This window comes from Saimiri boliviensis, chromosome 14, assembly GCF_048565385.1.
Source record: "Saimiri boliviensis isolate mSaiBol1 chromosome 14, mSaiBol1.pri, whole genome shotgun sequence".
Taxonomy (NCBI): domain Eukaryota; kingdom Metazoa; phylum Chordata; class Mammalia; order Primates; family Cebidae; genus Saimiri; species Saimiri boliviensis.
In genome coordinates, this window is record NC_133462.1 from 58,961,455 (window position 1) to 58,985,063 (window position 23,609).

General features: G+C 38.9%; 1 protein-coding gene and 1 pseudogene across 9 annotated transcripts in view; one reads left to right on the plus strand and one right to left on the minus strand.

Annotated features, from left to right (window-relative positions):
- Positions 1-23,609, plus strand: part of SRGAP2 (SLIT-ROBO Rho GTPase activating protein 2) — a 270,134-nt gene that overhangs the window by 156,672 nt on the left and 89,853 nt on the right. The gene's annotated exons all lie outside the window — the stretch shown is intronic.
- LOC120361578 (melanoma inhibitory activity protein 2-like) lies at positions 111-9,787 on the minus strand (annotated as a pseudogene).

A 23,609-nucleotide genomic window follows, 5' to 3' on the forward strand; every position in this document is an offset into this window, starting at 1 on the left:
CTTTGAGATGAGTACTGGTTTTATCATCCCCATTTGCAGATAAGAGCATGGGCAGGGGGTTTAAGCAGTTTACTCAAGATTATACAGCTGGTTGATGGGAGAAATGGGATTCAAGCATAGGCAGTTTCCCCTGAACTCTTCGCATCATCATGCTCGGTTGCGTTGCGTGTAGGAAGGCAGTCATATTGGTAAGCTAAAGAACCAGTGCTTGTGCAGGGAATTAGTGGCTTATGCATTCTGCCGTCATATGTCGCTGTGCTTCTGTCAGGTCAGAATTCCCATTATGCTATTCTGATTTTGCTTCTTTCCCAGCCTGTCCCAAGAGACTGGGCACCTTTGATTTTAGCCACCCTTCTTGCAGGACAGGCTTCTGTTGATTCTCCTACTTATCTTTCTTTTTTTTTTTTTTTCATGCTGTTCTTATGGTAAATCTTTGTCAAGTTTTCCTTTGAATTTCTCCTTGCTTGTCTAAGCATGATTTTTATTTAAAGTGAGGACAAAATTTAAATTTTCCTTCTTTTGACACAGTGTCTTCAGTTTTTTAATTTTTGTCTTCTTTTCTTACAATATTGGACTTTCTCTGGTCTCTTAGTTTTTCTACTGAGTCCTACCTTTCTTTGCTTTTAAGCCCAGTCCTTGTTTTTTTGTTTTTTGTTTTTTTCCTTTTTCTCTGTTCTCTACAAATCATTGGGTCTACATCCAACTTTTCCTAGCATTTACTCAACATGAAACTTCTAGTTATAGATTAATTTGAATTCTTTGCACTAATTTAAATATGATAGGAAGCAAGGAGCATCTGTCTTTGTGGTCTCAAGAAATCCCCGAATCATCCTCTTGGTAAGCTAAGTAGTTATTACAGGCTAGGTACAGTGGCTCACACCTGTAATCCCAGCACTTTGGGAGAGGTGGGTGGATCACCAGGTCAAGAGATAGAGACCATCCTGACCAACATGGTAAAATCCTGTCTCTACTAAAAATACAAAAATTAGATGGGCATGGTGGTGTGTGCCTGCAGTCCCAGCTACTTGGGAGGCTGAGGCAGGAGAATCGCTTGAACCAGGGAGGCGGAGTTTGCGGTGAGCTGAGATCACGCCATTGCACCCCAGCCTCGGTGACAGAACAAGACTCGGTCTCAAAAAGAAAAAAAAAGTAGTTATTAAGGCTTAGAGACAGGACTGAGAAGTAGCATCTTCTATTTTTTATTTTTATTTTTTCTTTAATTTGGAAGCACACAAAAAACCTTTCAGCTTAGACTTTTTTCAATTGTTAAAGTAATACGGAGCTTCAGTTAGGGCTATGAAAGAAAAGAAAAAAATTTAAAAATTATTAACATTTTTTTCAAGCTATTGTGGGAAAAACATAATAAAAAGAAAATAATAATTATTTGGAATCATGATTAACATTTTGATATATTTCCTTCCAATCTTTTTAGTACACATTTTTTTTTAAAAAAATGAGAGTTACAGCTGGGCGCGGTGGCTTAAGCCTGTAATCCCAGCACTTTGGGAGGCCGAGGCGGATGGATCACGAGGTCAAGAGATCGAGACCATCCTGGTCAACATTGTGAAACCCCGTCTCTACTAAAAATACAAAAAATCATCTGGGCATGGTGGTGCATGCCTGTAATCCCAGCTACTCAGGAGGCTGAGGCAGGAGAATTGCCTGAACCCAGGAGGTGGAGGTTGCAGTGAGTGGAGATCGCGCCATTGCACTCCAGCCTGGGTAACAAGAGCGAAACTCCGTCTCAAAAAAAAAAAAAGAGTTACTTTAGTTTAGTGTAATATTTTCATTTAATATTTGGAGTAAGCATTTTTATCATGTCATTGCATTTTCTTTTAAATTTGCTTATATGACCCTATAGCAACAGTCTGTATTCTGTGTCCCATAGCTTTTTCTTTTCTTTTCTTTCTTTTCTTTGAGACAGAGTCTTTCTTTGTTGTTCAGGCTGGAGTGCAGTGGCACTATCTTGACTCACTGCAACCTCTGCCCTTCAGGTTCAAGTGATTCTTGTGCCTCAGCCTCCCAAGTACCTGGGATTACAGGTGTAAGCCACCACGCCCAGCCAGCTGTTATCTTGACTCTCCCCTGGACCTATACTCTCTTGTACATCCAGAAGCAATTAAAAATCTCATTGTTGTGTTTTTGGAAATCACTTGTTTTTAGGATGACTAGGTGGCTGGCCAATGCTTTCATTTGGAAATACCCTACTTCCATTTAATATAAGGCAAGGAGAGAGGGCTTTTCCCCTGCTGCTTTTCCTTTTTCTTCCTCTTCAGTCTTACTAATTGTCTTTGAGCTTAGCTGAGAATCTGGGTCTCAGCGTTATGCCTGAGCCTGGGCTTGGAGCCCTGTCTGGCTCAGCTGAATTTCAGTTTCCTCATCTTTACACTAATGAAATTACTCATACCCTCACTCTTCCCTCTCAGAATGTTAGAGGCATCAGTAAAATCTGGGAACAAAGTGCTCTGCAAAGTTATGGTCAGATGGTGTCTGGTTGCATTCATGTAGAAGAGCGTGTATCTTGTACCTTCACCTAGCTAGGGTGGTCTTTGCAACCTCTAAGCTAATCTTTTTTAGCAGTGTGTTATCATATAGGCTAGAAAGAAAATACAGAAAGCAAACTGGGCAATACAGTCTCCAACTTTAATCATCTCTTCAAAGCCAAGGTAATCCAAGCCTTCTGCCCGCATAAGCATTGCATCCCTTCCTGCCTTGCCTCTTCCCATGACCTTGTTTTCCTTTTGATGTTCATTTTGAAAGTGGAAAGTAGAAAAAAGCATTCTCTTTTTGCTGTTCTCAGAGTCAGTGGTCTTTCTGGACCTTTGAGTTGTCAGGCAAGGAAAACCACATAGTCAGGGACCAGAAAGAAAAAAAAAGTATTGCTTTACTCAAATTCAGGAGCACAAGTAACCACTACCAATCCATTCAGTTCAGTTTCATAATATTATTTGATTGTCTGTAATTGCTCAATATTCAAGTTGTCAGTAAAAAAGGGCTACAGAGCAAGCTTAAAACATGGTTCAAGATCTTAGATTTCTTACATCTCAGCTGTAAAGACAGGCCATAGACTCCCGAAGCAGGTTACAATTAAGACAGCAATGTAATGAGTGGTATGGACAATTTGTTGTCTGTAGGATCTTGGTAAAAGATTCATGAGACATGAGTCAGGAGAGCTTCATAGAGGGGAAAGAATTGGGCCGATGTTCTTTTAATTACCTGCTGCCAGGATTCTCAATTGGCCATCCATTTCATATCTTACAGAAATATCTTTTGAAGATTTCCATATTATCTGATTACAAGTTCCTTTCCTGCCTCTTTGTCCCCACTAGAGATGTCACTCATGAGGCCAGTCTGACAGCAGAGACTTCCTTTTGACCAGAAATAGGTGAAATATGTGGGAAGTGCCAGTAGCCTGAGTGTGGAAGGCTTTGAATGCCAGCCCAAGGAGCTCAAACTACAGATCAAAGAGAGCCATTGACAATTCGAGGCAGGGCAATGAAATCTTGAAAACCCTGATTTCCAGTGGCAGTGGTAGGAGTACTCAGTGTGGTTTAGCATGGAAGAAACTATGTAGGAGCTTGCTGCTAATAATTCAGAGGGATAATAGAAACTAGTTCTTAGGTAATGGCAATGGGAACTAAAAGAATTAGATTTACCAAAAGACAGAGGGAAGACATTATAGACAGGATTGAGTGGCCTGACATGAGGTGGGAGGAGATCATTCAACTTAGTCATTTGATAGTTCACTTAGTCATTCAATAGATATTTACAGTGTGCCTCCCATGTTTCAGTCACTGTGCTAGGCACTGGAATATAGCAGATAACAAAAGATTCTTGCCTTCATGGAGCTTATATTCTAATAGCAGAAAGATAATACATAAAAAAGTAAATGTATATCAGATGATGATAAAACAAAGTAAAGAGGATGGAGATACAAGGGATCTTGCTCTTTTATATAGGGTAGTCAGAGACAGTCTCACTGATAAACTGGCATTTGAACTGATTCTTGGAAGAAATGAGGGATTTGCTGTTTAGCTCCTTGAGGAAGGTATTTCAGTCTGAGATAATAGTGTATGTCTAAGGCCACCCAATCCTGTCTATGTCTTGAGAATGCACTTACCTGATAAGAGAAAGGGTAAGGAGGCCTTGTGCAGAGTAGGCAAGAGAAAGAGTGGTGGGAGATGTGGTCGGGGCAGGGAGCAGGTCTCATCAGGAAGAGCCTTGAAGGCTATTGGAGAATCGAAGAAGCATGATACAGTCTGACTCCTGTTTAAATAGGATTATTCTGGCTTCTGTGTGAAGAGAGGACTTTAGGAGGAGCAAGGTGGAAGCAGCAAGGGAAGACCAATTAAGGGACCTTCTGTAAATAATTAGAGCAGAAGATGATAGTGAATTGAAACAGGGTGGAGCTGTGGAGATGGTGAGAGGTAGTCAAATTCTGGGATCTATTTTGAAGATGGAGTCAATAGTATTTGCTGCTTGATTGATACAGTGTTTGAAAAAAATAGCAGTCAACTACTGGGCCACTAAAAAGCATGACTTAGAGCAGCAACTTCTCATTCTATGTAAAAGAGGCCAATGGTGTTCATCATCTTTCCATGCTACTCAGCAATGGTGAGAAACTCACCCCCAACCTCCCTTCTCTAGCCCCTCTCCGTTTTGCTCTATTATCCTCAGTGCAAATTCCACTGGCATTCTGTCACTTGACCATTCCGGTATGTATACTCCCAACCCCTCCTAGAATATGTCATGATAGAGTGATCCCAAGTGAGACCAGAGGCTTATACTTTCAGAATGCCCACCACTGCTCTGATCCCCAACTCCAACTCTTAAGCTATTTCTTTTGTTTGTCCTCATATCTTAATCAGCTTTTGTGTGTGTGTGCGTGCTGGAGTTTCACTCTGTTGCCCAGGCTGGAATGCAGTGACATGATCTCAGCTCACTGCAACCTCCACTTCCCAGGTTCAAGCTACTCTCCTACCTCAGCCTCCTGAGTAGCTGGGACTACAAGCGTTTGCCACCATGCCTGGCTAATTTTTTGTATTTTTAGTAGAGATGGGGTTTCACCATGTTGGCCAAGCTGGTCTCAAACTCCTGACCTTGTGATCCACTTACCTTGGCCTCTCAAAGGGCTGAGATTACAGGCGTGAGCCACCACACCCAGCCCCTAATCAGGTTTTAAGTCCCCTGTTATATGATGCTTTTGTATCCTCCTGAAATCTTAAAGTATAGATTATATGATCTGTAATTGTTATACCATCCAGTCCTCAAAAAAAACTGTATTTTTTTAAACGGTAAAATCAGCTCCACTAGCATTTATGGAGTAGTTACTAATGCAGCAATACTATTCTGAGAGGGAGGAACACACAGGTAGACATGAGAAGTCTTAGAGCTTACAGTGAGAAATAACGTGGCACAGTGGTGAGAGTGTACACCCAAATATAGTCTCTCTAAATACAGGGATATAAAAGTGGTATTTTTTTAACTGCCATTTACACTTCACATTGTATTCTAATTGCTTAATAGATAAAATTGCTTAAATTTTTTTCCCCTAATATTCCAAAGTGGAAAGTGATGAACATATTTAATTCTCTCTCTTTTCATTTTAACTGATTTCTTAGACAATTCAGATACTGTGGAGGGACTTAGGGGAATAAGTTTGAAAGCCAAAGTACTTAAGTAAAATTTATTGAGTGCTCACTATGTGCTAACTACTAGCATGGCAGATTCTGGGGATAAAACAGTGAGCAAAATCAGCAGTGATTTTGCATTGATGGAGTTTACAGTGCAATGGAACAAACTGGTAATAATCAGACCAGTCAAAGATGAATTATAACAGGAACAAGTGCTGCACAGAAGAGCCAGGGTGCTGAGTGCACAGCACAGAGGGCACAACGTGGACCTGGCCTATGAGCAGGGAATGGACCGGGTGTCCAGGAGAGCTTCCATGATCAAGAACACACAGCTAGAGGAAAAATCTGAGAAGCACAGAGAGTACACCAGGCAGAGGGAGGCAGGGGCAAATTCCTTGATGGGAAATAAGGCAAAAGAAGCAGGGAGGGACCAGACCTTGCAGGACTTTGTGGGTTGTGTTAACGATAGATCTTCACCCTCAAGACAATAAGCGGCCATTAAGGAGTTCTGCCTGTGTTGCTAATTAAATTCTAAGACCACTTATGCAGAGGATCTGGCGTAGTCCCAGATCTGTAGCAGTAGGCAGCGAATGCTGATTCCCTCCCAAAGGCATCCTACAACATTTACTGCTTTATCCAAATAGTCTACCAATTAACAATCAAAATGAGTATCTCATGTATTTTCACATCAGTATCGTGAAATGAATTAGTATGTTTGAGTCTTAATGGAATGTCCATTTTCTTTCAATATACAAATACAATCAGCCTTTGATATCCAAAGGTTCAACCTCTGAAACCAAATGCAGATCAAAGTGTAGAATTCAATGGATGTGAAACCTGTGGATGGAGGGCTGATGTTTTGTATATATGGGTTCCAAAGAGCCAAGTGCAGGACTTGAGTCTGTGCAACTTTTGATGTCTGTGGGGGTCTGAGAACCAATTCCCCGTAGATACCAATGTGTAACTATATATGCACAAAGCAATTGTAGTTTTATTCCCTAAAATGAACATTTTGGAAATGAAATTAAGAAAAGAATTTCATTTATAACAGCATCAAAAAGAACAAAATAATACTAATAACTCCAAGAAATGAAGCACAAGATATATTCTGAAAACAATAAGATTATTGGAAGAAAGTTAAGAGAACCTAAACAAATGGAAGCACACCACGTGTTCTTTAATACGGGAAGAACTTAGGGTTATCAAGATGGCAATACTTAAAATTCATTGAAAACCTTAGTATAATCAAATGGCAGTATTCCCTAAGTTGATCTATAGATTCAATTCAATTTCTATCACAATTCAAGTTGCTTTTGTTCCCAGAAACCAACAAGCTGACTCTAAAATTCATATGGAAATAGAAAGGATTCAGAATAAGCAAAGCCATTTTGTAAAAAGAAGAGCAAAGTGGAATACTCCCATTCTGGATTTCAAATTTTACTACAAATCAACAGTAATGAAGATTCTTTACTGGCATGGAATAGACATATAGGTCAATGGACCAGAACTGAGAATCCAGATGTCAATTGATTTTTGACAAGGGTGCCAAGAAAATCTAATGGGAGAAAGAGTCTTTTTTATTTTTTTAATCAACAAAAATTTGTTTCATTAAGCATGGAGTTACATTCACATTTGTCTACAACCACAGTAAGTAAGGAAACAAATACTATCAGCTTTCTTGCTGTAGTACGGGATGTTCAGTGGCAGGCTCACTTAAAGGCAGAGTCAACTCTGACGGGGACTCGAGATCAGTCACAACTACTTGGGAGGAGAACACAAAGACCACCAGCTTTCTTGCCATGGTGCTGGATGTTCAGTGGCAGGCTCACTTGAAAATCGAATCAACCCTGATGGGGACTCGAGATCAGTCACAGGTATTTGTGCAAAGAACACAAAGACTGCCAGCTTTCTTGTGGCAGTGCCAGATGTCCCGTGGCAGGCTCAGTTGAAGGCGGAGTCAACCCTGATTGGGACTCCAGACCAGTCACAAGTACTTAGAGGGAGAACACAAAGACCACCAGCTTTCTTGCTGTGGTGCCAGATGTTCAGTGGCAGGCTCACTTGAAGGCGGGGTCAACCCTGATGGGGTCTCAAGATCAGTCACAACTACTTGGGAGGAGAACACTGAGACTGCCAGCTTTGTTGTTGTGTCAGATGTTCAGTGTCAGCCTCACTCTAAGTTGGAATCAATCTTGATGGAGACTCAAGGTCAGTAACAACTACTTTGGAGAACACAAAGACTGCCAGCTGTCTTGCTGTTGTTTTGGATATTCAATAGCAGGCTTATCAGAAGGCAGAAGCATCTTGAAGGGAACTCAAGACCAGTCAGAATTATTTTTGTTCAGTAGCAGGGTCATTAGAAGATGGAATCAACCCTAAAAGGAACTCGCTTTTACCTTTAATATTCGGGGGTTGGGGGAAAAAATCTAGGTCTTGGTGGAAGATAAGGAGGAAACCCCCTGGGTGGATAGGCATTCCTCACTGCAAATGGAGCATATGGTGGACCTGGGAAGTTGCTTGGTGGGAAATCATGTGGAGAAACTCCAAACAGGGTTCCTGGAGGAGGTGGGGGGAAAGGAGTTCCTCTTCTCATATCAGTAACATATGTGTAATGCTCTCTGCCAAATCCTGTGTTTGGAACATCAACTGCAGAAGGATCTTTGTGTAAAAATTTGAATTTAATCTCTGTGTCAGTTAATTTGTGTCTGTACTTAGCATTTTCTTTCCTTAAGCTATTGAGGTTTCTTTCAGCAGTCCAAGCTGCCAACCAATTGTCATGTGCTTTTTTTTTTAAGGAGTAAAATCTGCTCTTGATAAGAAAGAATCATTCTTTCCAACTCTTCTTCAAGATGTTGGGCTTGCTTTCTATACTTCTCCAGCTGGTCAGTGGTATAGTTGACCTTTTTGTCTTGTTTAGAAAGTTTCTCTTGCCTCTCTAACTGGTAATTTTCCTCTACGGTTAGTGTTTTGTAAAGTCTCATTATAGTTTCTTGATGTAATACAGTCATTACTTCAAGTTTCTGTTGAAGCTTCTGATTCTCACTTTCAAAATTTGTGTTTTCTGACTGCAAAGATGCTTGTTCAGACTGAAGATGCTTAATATGCCCCATAAGCTCCTTTTTTTGTTTTATCAATTTTGGACAACTGAATATAAATTTGGTTTCTTTCTCCTTTTAAAATTTTTAAAGAAGCATTTAACTTAGCAGCATGAATCAGTTTCTTCAAAGCTCCTTTTGGAGGATCAGCTAAGTAAGCGCCATTTTCTGATTCACATTTCATTTCTACTTTGAAGTTATGATCATCCATGATATCTTCTCCAAGCATAGCAGCCCGGTCTTTCATCTTCAGCAAGTGTTTAATCAGTCTTGATGTGCTCATCTTTGTCATTTAGAACTTGTTCTGTGTGTACTTTGGAGTCTTCACATGTTATTTTCTGTTTATTAAGTTCACTCACTTGTTCTTTCCATACTTCAGCTTCTTGCGAAAGATATTTCTGCCTTTCCTCAAGTTGAGAATTTTCATTCAAAGCATCTTTTATCACTGTCTTCAGTTGTTCTCCATTCATTTGAAATATCTTGAAGGGCATTTTGGCTTCAGCTATTTGTGATTTGAGGGATTTTGACTGATCTCCTAGAGACTGTACCATTTTTGAAATATCTGCCATCAACTCATCGTGTCTACAATGTTTATAATTCTCTTCTTTTAACTCCTTTGTTAGATACAGTATTGCATCCTCAGTTTCAGAAATGGACCTGTTCAGCTTTTCACAGGTTGCCTCCAAACTTTGTGCTTCTGCGGCCTCCTTCTTAAAGCTGACGTCCTGTAAAGGAGACTCTCTTTCATAGCCTTCATAGCTTTTTTTGTACAAAACTAAATTTTTCAAGTAGTTTACATTTTTCTTTAATTTGTTCACAAAGCTCTAGAGCAAGCTTTTTCTCTCTTCCCACATAAAGCTGACTCCTAACTGATCTAAAACTTCTCCACAAAAAAAGGGGAATAGCAACAAATCCAATAACACCTGCCCATATCACTAATTCCCATGGAAAACCATTAGAATTTGATACCATACTTTCCAGCAGTGCTGCCACAATCCTGTGTAGCTTCTCCATGACCAGCCCCAAGTAGGGCTGAGGAGTAGCTCCAGGCTCCTACATAGGGCCAAGGCTGTTCTGGTGGTCGCCACAGTAACCCCAGCCTGTTGTGGTCACAATAAGCACCTGGAATACTAGCCTTCAGTCTGGAACTGGATTCGACCACTGTGGAACCGGCTGCGGGGAGAGCTGCGGACATGGGGGTAGGGGGCGGTGGAGGGTACTGGAGAACAGGCAGCCTTCAGTCTGGAACCCTAATCCACACGCGACCACTGCAGCCACTGGAGCAGACCACTGTGGAGCCGGCTGGCGGGAGGGAGCTGGGGGATGCAGACACCCACAGGCCTCACAGGCCCACGCTGCGCACCACGACCCCCTTGTTACACTGTACATCTTGAGGTGGTGCAGGTCTGGGCCTGACCCCCATTTAACTGTTTTTTTTTGTTTTGTTTTGTTTTGTTTTTTAATTGGTAATATCATATTGTGTTAATTACTTTAGCTTTTTAATAAAAATATTTGTGAAGGAGAGACTGCAAATTTTTATTTCCTAAAAATTGCCTTGGCAATTATTGACATTTTGCTCTTCTATGTGAATTCTATTATCAACATGTGAAGTTTCATTAAAAAAATAATTTTAGCTATTTTCTGTTTGTTTTTAGAAACAGGGTCTCACTCTGTCACCCAGGCTAGAGTGCAGTGGGGCATAGCTCACTACAGCCTCAAAATGCTGGGCTCAAGAGCTCCTCCCACCTCAGCCTTCCAAATAGCTAGGACTACAGGTGTGTGCCACACACTGAGACATTTTGGCATTTTGAATTGCATTATATTTACAGATGATTTAAGACAAATTCCCATAGCTATGGAAATAGACTTTTTGCATCATGAAAGTAACATTTTCCCCCTTTAAGATTATCTTTTGTGTCCTTCACAAACATTTTGTAATTTTCTATGTTAATGTTTTGTGCATACTTTGTTTTTATTACTAGTTTAAGAGTAGCTTTTTAAAAATCACTTTTTTTTTTTTTTTTTTTTTTGGGACAGAGTCTCACTTTGTCACCCAGGCTGGAGTATGGTGGTGCAGTCTTGGCTCACTGCAACCTCTGGCTCCCAGGTTTAACTGATTCTCATGTCTCAGTCTACTTACTGAGTAGCTGGGATTACAGGCATGCACCAACATGCCTGTCTAATTTGTGTATTTTTAGTAAAGACAGGGTTTTGCCATTTTGGCCAGGCTGGTCTCGAACTCCTGGCCTCAAGTGATCTGCCCACCTTGGCACCCCAGAGTGCCAGGATTATAGGCATAAGCCGCCGCTCTCAGCCTAATCACATTTCTTAGTTGGTCACTGAATGCAGGAATGCCATTTGAATTTATATTAAGCAATGTTTGTTTTTTAAAAAAATCTCTATGATATGTTTGGTTAAAACAAAGCATCAGAATGCATACTACAAAATAACCATTGTTTGATAAAACTGAAACAAAGTTACAATGTAAAATGTAAAATTCATTAATTTGAATTTCAGGCATTTGAAGCCACTATTCTAAGTTTGAAACTGTTCCATTACTTTACGCTCTTTTTATTAGTGAGACGATATAGATATACCATTACTGCCTTTATATTTCTAAAACAATCATCATTTCCCTCTATCTTTAATAATTGAGTCAGTTACAGAATTATATATTACCTTAGTCTTCTGAAGATTTTACTCTTGTTGCTGATGAGAAGTTTGATTAGATACCATTGTCTTCCCTCTGTAGATAGTGTCTAATACTTCTGGTAGTATCTTAAGGTTTTCCCTTTTTCATGATGCTCTGCAGTTTTACTTTGGTAGCTGACTTAATTTTATTATTATCAACACTTACAGCTAGTTTCCCATCTAGAGACATTTCTTTCTTCATTTCTAGTAAACTCTGTGTCATTATCACTTCGAGTGTTACTTTTCTACTGTCTTTCTCTTCTTGGCCATTTGTCAACATTTATTAGCTAAAATCCTGTTAAGTCTATTAGTGTATCCTCCAAGTTTCACAAGTGTTCTCATGTTTTCTGTATCTTACTGTCTCTAACTTATTAATTTCTTATTAATGAATTAGCATATTTATGTGTTCTCATTTTCATTAGTCTAATATAATTTTTATTTTACCAATTAAGATTTCTTTTTAATTTTAATTATATTGACCATATTTGTCATTTCCAAGATATTTAATTGTTTTAATTTTAATAATTTTTTTCCTCTTACATATGAATGTTCCTATTTCTTGTTCTTTTCAATTTTTTCCCCCCTTTGGCTCTTTGATAAACCCCAAGTAAATATTGTTCAGAGTCTTTTTCATTTTCATTTTCATTCATCTGTTTGGTGGGGATTTTTAAGTTGCCTTTTTTAAGAATCCATGTGTTGTGGAAATTGAATTTTCACATTTTAAGGGGTTATTTTTTAACCTTTTTTTTAGTACTCATTTCTCTCTGCTAGATAAGACTCTTTCCCTCATTAAATTATCTTGGCACCCTTTTTTAACAAATCTTTTTAAACAAATTGTGCTAGGAAAACTGGATATCTATGTTTAAAAAATAATTTGGACCCCTACTTTATACTGTATAAAAAAATTAACTCAAAATGGATCAAAGACCTAAACACAAGAGATAAAACTATAAAACTCCTAGAAGAAAACACAGGCATAAATCTTAATAACCTTTCTTGACATTTGCTAAAAGAGTAGACTGTAAATGTTCTTACCACAAAAAAGGGTAATTATGTGAGGACGGGAATACATTAAGTAGTGCCTGTAGTATTCTGTTTACTGGGTATATGTATGTCAGAACATCACATCACACACCTTAAATATATGCAATTTAATAAAAAATAAAAATTTTAAAGAAAAATACAAAATGAAGATTTCTGATGGTAAATGTAGTGCCTGCTGTCTATAAAAATAGACATTTTTCGAGAGAAGACATACAAACAGCCAATGGGTATATGAAAGGTGCTCAATATCACTAATCATCAGGAAAATGGAGATCAAAATCACAATGAGATATCACTTGTTAGGATGGTTATTATCAAGAAAAAAGCCAAATGATAAAGTTGTATTAGTCTATTTTTACAGTGCTGATAAAGACATACCTGAGACTGGGTAATTTACAAAACAAAGAGGTTTAGTGGACTCACAGTGTTCTACATTGCTGGAGAGGCCTCACAATCATGGCAGAAGGTGAAAGACACATCTCACATGGCAGCAGACAAGAGAAGAGAGAGCTTGTGCAGGGAAACTCACTTTTGTAAAACCATCAGATTTCATGAGACTTACTCACTTTCATGAGAACAGTGTGGGAAAAACCTGCCCCCATGATTCAGTTATCTCCCACTGGGTCCCTCCCACCATACATGGGAATTATGGGCATTACAAGATGAGATTTGGGTGGGGACATAGAGCCAAACCTTATCACAGGTGTGGGCGAGAACATTGAGAAATTGAAACCATTTTTACAGTGTTGTGGGAATGTAGAGAATGGTGCAGTCACTATGGAAAACAGTATAGAGGCTCCTCCAAAAATTAAAAATAGAACTACGTTGTGATCTAGCAATCCTACTTCTGGGTGTATACATCCAAGAGAATTGAAATCAGGATCTTGAAGCACTATCTGCATTCCCATGTTCACTGTAGCATTATTTGTAATAGCCAAGATATGGAAACAAACTAAATGTCTGTCAACAGATGAATGTGTAAAGAAAGTGGGGGCATATACATACCATGGAATATTATTCCACCCTAAAAAATGAAGGAAATCCTTCCATTTGCAGTAACATGAATGAACATAGAGGACATTAAGCTATGTGAGACAAGACAGTCACCGAAGGACAAACACCAGGTAATTCCACTTATATGAGATATTTAAAATAATCAAACACCCAGAAGAGGAAAATAGAATTGTGATTACCAGGGGCTTGAATGAGTTGAAAATGGGCAATTGTTGCTCAATGGGTATAAAGCTTCAGTCAAGCAAGATGAAAAAGTTCTAGAGATCTGCTGTACAACATAGTACCTATAGTTAAAATATGGCATTGTATACTTAAAAACATGTTAGGAAGATCGATCTCATGTTGTGTTCTTACTATACACAAAAATAACAATAAACAAAGACCATGCACATAAAAGAATACAAGAAAATTTTTGAAAGTTATGAATATGTTTAGTACCTTGATTGTACTAAATGGTATCCCATGTGTATGCATGTTCAAACTCAACAAAATACGTACATTAAGTATGTGCAGTTTTGTGTTTATAAACTATACCTCAATGAAGCTAAAAAATATCCTATGACCTTGGATTAGACAATGGTTTCTTAGATATGACAGCTAAAACACAAGCAGTCAAAGGAAAAAATACATAATAAAACTTCATCAAAATTATAAAACTTGTGTGCTTCAAAGAACGTTATTGAGAAAGTGAAAATGAAAACCATATAATGGAATAAGATAATTGCTAATTATATATCTGACAAAGGTCTAGTATCTAGTATATAAAAAGAATTCTTACAACTCAACAATAAAAAGATAAGTAGCCCAATTAAAACCTGGGCAAAGGATTTAAATAGACATTTCTCCAAAAAAGATAAATAAATGGTTAATGAGCATGAGAAAAGATGCTCAATATCCTTAGCAATTAAATAAATTTAAATTAAAACAATGAGATACCATTTTATACCCACTAGGATCACTGTAATTGAAAATACAGGTAATAACAAATATTGGTGAGAATGTGGAGAAATTGAAACTCTCATACATTGCTAGTGCAAATGTAATTGATTTGGAAAATAACTTGACAGTTCCTCAGAAAGTCCAACATAGAGTTACCATATGACTTAGCAATTTGACTTCTAGGAATATACCCAAGAGAAATAAAAACATATGTCCATACAAAACTTGTACACAAATGTTCATAGCTGTATTATTAATAATGGCCCCAGAGTGGAGACAACCCAAATGTCCATCAACTGATGAATGAATAAACATGTTAGTATATCCATTCAATGGTATTATCCAGTCATAAAGAAAAGAATTACGTACTGATACATGGATGAACCTTAAAGACATTATACTAGGTGAAAGAAGCTGGGCACAAAAGGTCACCTACTGTAGGATTCCATTGATATGAAATGTCTAGAATAGGCAAATTCATGCAGAGAAAAGTAGATTAATAGTTGCCAGGTGCCAGGAAAGTGGAGAATGGGGAATGGCTACTAATGTGCATGGCTTTTCATTTAGGGGTGACAAAAGTGTTCTGCAATTAGATAGTGATAATGGTTGCATGACTTCATGAATATACTTAAAAATGAGTGAATTATACAATTTAAGGAATGGATTTTATGGTTTGTTAATTAAATCTCAACTTAAAACAGTTTAAATATTAATTAGCAGATGTAAAAGGCATTTTATATATATATTAGTTCTTCCTTTTCCACTTCCTGTATTCCCAGATCCTAAGGAAACATTGATATCCTAAGTCACCATGTTTATCCTGCGGCTTCTTGTATTGCCTGGCTCACCTCCAGACACTCATAGTTGAAAAACATAGGCCTAGGAAGCCGAAAAGGGAATTAAAGAGCCAGAGGTTCTAGGGTCCCTTAGATGATGGCCGCAGGAAACACTTTCTACTTTATTTTTTTCGTGGGAAAGGAAATATATTTCAGATAAGTCTACACATTTGGTTGGAAAAGCCTTTAAAATTCTTCACCTTTTTTTTTTTGCTCTCATTTCATATTCATGAAACCACTTTCCCAAGGATTGCAACAGCAAGAAGGGAGCATTTCCCCCCATTATCGAAGAGTTATTGCCATTGAAAAATCATATCCATTTCCTATCTATCTATCATTGATTCATCTATGACTGTATTCATTTATTTGGTCCCCAGTAACTTGATGAACTTGAATCACTCTCCCTGAGTCTGAGTCTGGGAGACTGAAAAAACCAAGGACCAAGACTCTGAATTAAGGTAAATTAACCTCCATCAGAGATGCCAAGTAGATTTTAATCTATATGCTAACTTCAATACATTAACAGTTGAGAAAGGTTCTGTGCTGAGCAAGATCCTAGGGACATGTCTGCGACTAGTTTGGCAGAATGATGTGCTCGATTAATAATGTCTGCTTGAACTCATGCAGGAAATTCAGGGTCTGTGTACTGCAGATATGCCACCTTGACTTAGTGAATGCTCCCTCAGGGGCCTCTAGCCAGAAAACCTCCTGGTAATGTCACTCAAACCTTGAAATACTGCCTTCGGCCCAATATCAAGTTGTATTGTATGCGTATGTTTCACCGTCAGCAGCCTGCAGCTTAATTTAAAGCAAATCAAACCAAATGCCTACTCTGTTGTAACGATTATAACCTGTCCCATCCATTATTCTATCAATGACAAAGGAAATGACTTATTGGAGAATACTTATTTAGGTTGCTGTCTTGTAGGATAAGTCAGCCACCCCATATATTAGATTGGATATGTTCAGGGTGCTATGGCTAAGATACACCCCATTCATTAGAAAACTTAGAAATTATTTCCTATCTTAAAATTATTATTGCCATCAAATTCCCCCTTGCATATTTCACTTCCCAAAGTGGTGATGACTAATCTCTTATACTTGTAATTATTTCCATTCTTTCTCAATCAGCACAGATGATTTGTTTGTGTATGTGTGTGTGAAGGAAGGGGGATGGGGACAGGTAGAATGGGATGATTCCAATGTTTGCTTTGCATTTTCAACTCAGAGATGGGAGGTACCAAATGAGGACTCATTATTAAGCTACGGCTCCCACTGGCAAAAACATGGGGATTTAATGCCTTCTTCACTCTGATCATGAGTATGCAGGCTTTAGTAGGGTGGTTCTGGACTTTCTTCAGGTTTCTGAATTCGGTTAACAAGTCAGTGGCCTAGCACAGACTGCTGTTTCTGGGTAGGTTCTTTCCAGTGAAGCACAGGAGGAGGAGAGAATTCCAATTTCTGGTTCAGGGTCCAGTTTAGGATCACATATGATGTTGAGGTGAACTGTCATCTTAGCCTCCTCTAACCTCTGACTTCCTCTGTCTCATTTTGTCTTCCATGGTTTTGAAGAGTGCTGGCTAGTTACTTTGTAGAATGTTCCACAGTTTTGGTTTGTTTGGTTTCCTCATGATTGGATTCAGTTTAAGCAATTTTGGCAAGAACATCATAGAAGCGATGTCATATTTTTCTTAGTGGTTTATATCAGGAGGCACTTGCTGTTGATTTGTCCCGTTACCGATGGTGATAATTTTGATTACTCAGTGAGGATGAGTGTCTCCTGAGTTTATCTACTGTAAAGTTGCTACTTTCCCCTTTGCACTGTAGTAAGTGTCTTGTGAAGGTGTTATGTCAATATCCTATTTCTCTTCATGCCTTGCTTACTAATGTTTAGCATGCTTTTTAACTGAAACAATTCTAGTAGCAGATTTTACCAAGAGAGTGCCATGGGCAGATTTGCCTTTTAGAAAGATTACTCTGAAATGTTTGGATGTGAGAGAGATGTGAGAAGAGGGAAATAGTTACTACGGGAACAGGGGAAAGGTTCATTTAAGAAAGGAGTCCTGATCTAAGGCAGTGAGAGGAGGAGTATAGAAGAAAGATGGGAGAGCCAGTTAGGCTGTATTTGGAATCAGAATAAGCAGGCTTTACATTTTGTGCTATAGATATAAATGCTGGAAAAATTCCTAAATAGGAAAAAACTTACTTTTTTTTTCTTTTTATTTTTTTTAAATTGCATTTTAGGTTTTGGGGTACATGTGAAGAACATGCAAGATTGTTGCATTGGTACACACATGGCAGTGTGATAAAACTTACATTTTTAAAAAATAGATTAACAGGTATCTATATAACCTCTGGATTGCTCTTCTCTGTTTTTGAGATGGAGTTTGGTCTTGTCACTCAGATTGGAGTGCAATGGTGCAGTCTTAGCTCACTGCAACCTCCACTTCCCAGGTTCAAGTGATTCTCCTGCCTCAGCCTCCCAAGTAGCTGGGATTATAGCATGTGCCACCACACCTGACTAATTTTTATATATTTAGTAGAGATGGGGTTTCACCATGTTGGCCAGGCTAATCTTGAACTCCTGGCCTCAGGTGATCCTCAGGCTAGTCTTGAACTCCTGGCCTCTCCCATCTTGGCCTCCCAAAGTGCTGAGATTACAAGTGCGAGCCATTGTGCCTGGCCCCAGGTTGCTCTTCTAAGAATAGCTGACTTTATTAAACATATTGTAGGTTTCATTAAATGATGTTTCACAAGCTGTTGCTTCTCTTGGACAAATTCCTGTTGTTCAACTGATAGCTATTTATAATCTCCAATGTGGATGTGTCATCATTTGGTTATAGGATGTGAGCAAATGAGATGGTGCTTTGCATAGCCCATAGGCTGCTTCCGTTAGCCCTTTCCCTAAACTTTTGCCACTTTCTGGCTTAGCTAGTATCCCCTCTTGCATTCAGAATGCCTGCTGTAATACAAAATCTGGAGCTGTAGACTATGTTCTTATGATTTGACAATATCACGGAAGCATTTCTTATTGGCTTTTCTAGAGAAAGAGAGCAAATAAGGAAGCCAGCAAAAAGAGAGAGGGGAAAGGGAAGTGGCTCAGTTCTTACTTTAAGAAACAGCATGAAGGAGATGTTTGTTTATTTAAGGGTGGTAAACTTTTGTAGTATAGCTTTGTGAGGGAGCTGGAAAAGAGCCTTTTAGTTTTTCATTACTGGGAGTTTAATTTGGTTTGTAAAATTACTTGAAGATAACTTTGAAATTGGTCTAAGAACTTAGGGTTGTTCCTGACCCAGGTCAATGGCCTACTTGACCTAGCCAAGAGAAGAAGGAGTTAAGGACAGGGAGTTGAGCTTTTTGCTCCAAAAGCTACAGAGGGTATACCCCTCTTATATTCTGGAGCCTTACTAGGTTTCTGAAAATGCCCTTGTGGGTCATGAAACAATAGCCCTTTGAATGTATTTCTGCTGCTGCTGATGTGAGCCGATTAAACTGGCAGGCAGATGATGGAGGTAATGGTTACATGTCCAGGCGGGAGGTCATGACAGTTGGATCCATGGTTGACAGAGGAATTTCAACACATATTCAAATCGGCTCCTAAGATAGATTGTCTGAGTTCCCTGGGCCTGCCTCATTCCCTCTTCAAATACGTTTGACTCCTCCTGGCCCATAATACTCACGCTTCAAAAGTTTGGCTTGGCATCTACAGATCAACTCAGGGTGAGGTGGGGTTACTGATGAGCAGTGATGCCCTATCTGGGAGATACCACAGCATAGGAAATGAACGTCAGACCAAGAATCAGGTAACCTGGGTGGGGACCCCGGGCTCCAGATGGTTTCTTTATTTTTCTTATTGGTTAAATTCCCTACCACGGTTTTGACATTCTCTTCTGGATGTTGACTGTGGTCTAGAGAAACAGCTAAGGAAGGCAAATCTGAATTAAAATCTGGTTCTTGGGAAAGAACTGAAGTTTTCAGCTTTTGCAAAATTATAGAGTACAGACTAGGAGAAAAAGGACAGGCAGAGGAGCTCTCTTTTCTAGTTGCATTCTAGAAACAGTGCTGATGAGTCCAAAAATATAGGGATAAAATCTTGTCTTTTTTCTTACTTTGAAAAAAATGCCTCTAACTGTTTGTATACTTGCCTAAGAAAATATTTCTCAGCTCCTCTAGAATATTTAGGTTAACTAAAAATTATAAAAACATGCCACAAACCTAGTCCACTCTTTATGCCCAGGATTTACCCAAAAGGTCCACATGTCTGGCTTGGAGACCCTGACCCCATCTTCTCAACTTGATGGTTTCAACTCTAAATATTTGGCTGCAAAACCCTAATGCCAGGAGGAATGCGGAACTGACGAGTCCGCCCCATCTACAAGCTAGAAGGACATCTTGATTAAATTAGTGTCAAGGGGGGTAGAGAGAAAGGCACAGTGACACAAAGGGTGTTTTGAGGAGCCCTGTAGCGCCTGTGGAGAATGAATGTTCTCGTTAAATATGGCTGTGACCTGCAGCTCCACACATGCCAGAGACACAGCTCAATTGTCCCCAGGATTTGGGGGGTGGGGATGATCACGGGGACAGGACAGCCTGGCATGGAAAGGCAGGAATGCAGCAAGGCCTGCTGTTGCTTTATTTTTGCTATAACTACAGCAAGCAATTCTTTGATTATGGTCCTTGTGTTTGGAAGGGATCAAGAAGTGGTTTCCTTTCCCCTGGGTATGTGAACCTTTGCTCTGCTCCTTGCTTCTCTGGGTAGTAGGGGACTCCTGAAAGCACCCATTGTCTTCAGCCTCTTTCCACCCCCTTCCTTGGGGCTCCCCAAGAAGATTGTTGCCTGAACTCTGTCGTGCAAGAATGAGAGGCAGTGCCCCCAAGACAGTGCCCGCCCTTGTCATTTACCCACCATCCTCATTTCTTTTACCCTTAAGTCCCAAGACCAAAGCAAAGAACACATGGACTGTTGAAGGCTTCCACAGGACTGCCTGGGTCAGTGAAAAAGCAGTAATGCTTTCTAGCTGAACAACCCCTTGGCTGAGTTCCATCTGCACTATGGCCAGGGTGCTTGGTGAGACATGCTTTTGCCATTTGTCCTTTGAACTGCCAACAATTCCAATGCAGCACATGGATTTAAAAGCTGATTAAGTTTTAGATTTCTTTCCTTTAACCAGAATATTCTAGCAGCTTATTTTTATAGCTCTGCTTGTATGATTCTGTTTTTAACAGATGGAATCACAACCTTTTCAGCAGTATACATCTGAGGAATTTAAAAACTGATACATCAAGAATATTCTTTTGTACAATCTCTTTCTTGCTGTGAAAATTTATGGCCTCTCTTTTCACTATCTTCACCCAATAATTATTAGGTACTTACTATATGCAAGGCATTATACAAGATAAGGAGAACACAGATAAGACAAAATAGCATTAAAGGAGTTGATGAGTTCAATTCCAACTTCACCAATTAATGGTTGTTCTCATGGACAAATTGCTTGACCTCTCTAAGCTTTAGCATCTATTTAAGTACTAAGTGCTTTTTGTGCAGAGAGTTGTAGAGAGGCGAAATTTGAGCTGGGTTTTTAGTGAATGAAAATGATTTCAGTAATGAGATAAAATTAAAGATGAAAAAGTATGGAGTTTGTGAGCAGGGAGGGGGAGCTGAAGTCAAAAGACATTCCATATGGAGGAACAGGCTTCAGGATGAAGGAGAGCACGGGAATGTGTGAGGACTATTCAGAGGGTGGTGAGTAAAAATAGTTTGGCTAAATCAGAGTGTTAATGAGGAGAGCAGCTGAAACAAAGCCATAAAGAGCCTCGAATGCCAGACTAAGAAGTTTGAACTTCATTCTGAGAGCGTTAGGGAACAATGAAAGATCTACTTGTAGAAAAATGATAAAATATTGCTGCTGCTGTTTTTGAAAGCCTGGGCCTCTAATTCCAGAACAGGGTAATAAGAACCTGAGATGTGGTAGCAGTGGCAGGGGGAATGAAAAGAAGGAGACAGATGCCAGATATATCATGAAGGAGAAATGAACAGCGTATGGCCACTTATTGGAAAGAGAATTTAAAGTCAATGATTACTTCTTTTCATTTTTTATGCTAGTGCCACTTAGAAAAAGCCAGTGTACTGTTACAGAATTTGAGGTGGCTGGTGAAGCTGACATTTTCACATATGTCTCAGGAACTAGATGCCCAAATCTTCCTCAGACCCCAGATGGCCCCATATAGAGCTTTTATATGTGCCAGTTTTTAGAATTTCTTATAGAGTTCCTCCACTTGGTAGTCACCAGAGAATCTCTGAGATTAGTATCTGGATTCTTAATCACTCAGCTAATTTCAGAGCTGCTCTTTATTTGAGGTCGATTTAGCCTCCTTTTTCTCTTTGATGGAGTGTGGTTTTTGAAAAGTCTCTAAGGAAGTAATGTGAAACCATATTTAAAACCTCAGGCTTGCTTCTCTTTTGTTTTACCATAATACTTCAGTTACCGTGTCCTGGGAAATGAACAACTTAAAACCATAAGTGTGTCAAGCCTTCACTATCACCAGTATCTGTTTATTGTATCATACAAAACATATTTCAGTTCTTATTAGGTATTCAGAATTGCACTGGGCCTGGTGAGGGCTACAAATAAACATAAGACAATCTGTTTTCAAAGTTTAAACTTAGAGTTGTGCTTCTAGAAATGCCAGCTTTTCTAGAAGCAAATTCAGACCAACCCTTTTGCTTCATGGGAGCTGCTTTTCTTGAAGAAGCTTCTGCCATTCCAGAAAATATTACTGAGTGTCAAAAAGCTGAGCAGAGTGTTTAATAGACTTGTAGGGCTAGCAGGACAAATATTGGAATTTAAGGCTGAGGAGGGGTAGCCTTGGTAAAATTCCCCAGGCTTTGAGACACCAAAGGGATACAATTAAGAAGTAAGGATAAGCCAGAAACAGAGTAAGCCAGTTTCATAGAGATGAAAGCCTAGCTTCACATTACCTTAAGCTCTAATTGGATTAAGGTGATTTAGGATAGCCAGTGGCTAGAAACAAATTTAAATCCTCTCGAGAGGAAGATACTATGGAAGATACCATCATCCTAGGCTTAATATATCAGTCATCGTTTTTCATTATGATGTTTGGCACTCAGTTGTAAATAATCAGGCCTATGAGGAAGTCAGAACTGTGACCAAAAGCTAAGAGAAACAGCTAGACCCACAGAAGATCCTAGTAATGGTATTCTCAGATGCAAACTTTAAATTAGCTATGTTTAATGTTTATGAAATTAAATGATAAAAGCAAACCTGGAAATAATAAAAAAAAATCAACTCAAAATGGATCAGAGACTTAAATGTAAGAGCTAAAACTATAAACTCTTAGAAGAAAATATAGGTATAAGTCTTCATGACCTTGGATTAGGCAGTGTTTTCCTAGATATGATACCAAGGCACAAGCAACAAAAGAAAACATAAATAAATTGAACTTCATAAAAATAAAAACTTCCTTGCTTCAAAGGACGCTGTCAAGAAAATCAAAATGCAGCAATAGAATGGGAGAAGGTATTTTTAAAACATATATCTCATAAGGGTCTAATTTCAGAACATATAAAGAATTTTTATAACTCAGCAACAAAAAGGTGACCAGTCCAGTTTAAAAATTGGCAAAAGACTTGAATAGGCATTTCTCCACAGAAGTTATACAAATGGCCAACAAGTACATTCTTGACACTGTTATTTATTAGGGTACTTCAAATCAAAACCACAATGAAATACCACTTCACTGGGTATATGAAATACCATACCACTGGGATGGCTATAATTTTTAAAAGGAAGAAAGAAAAGGAAAGAAGAGTTTTGGAGAGAATGTGGAGAAATCAGAACCCTCATACATTGCTGGTGTGCTTGTGAAATGGTGCAGATGCTGTGGAAAAGTGGAAAGTCCTAAAAAATTTAAGCATAGAATTACCCTGTGACCCAGTAATTCCACACCTAGGTGCATACCCAAGAGAATTGAAAACATATGCTCACACAAGAACTCGTACACAAATGTTCATAACAGCATTATTGAGCATAACCAAAAAGTAGAAGCAACCCAAATATTAATGAAGTGATTTATGGAACAAACCTAAACAAAGTATGGCATGCCTATACAACTGAAACTAAATGTGCTATATCCATACAATGGAGTAGTACTTAGTCATAAAAAAAGAAGGAAGTGCTGATACTTGCTACAATATGGATGAACTCAGAAAACATTATAAGTACAAGAAGTGAAACATAAAAGGCCACATTTTATGATTCCATTTATAGTAAATATCCAGAGTATGCAAATCTACAGAGACAGAAAGTAGATTAGTGGTTGCCAGGTGCTGGGGGAAG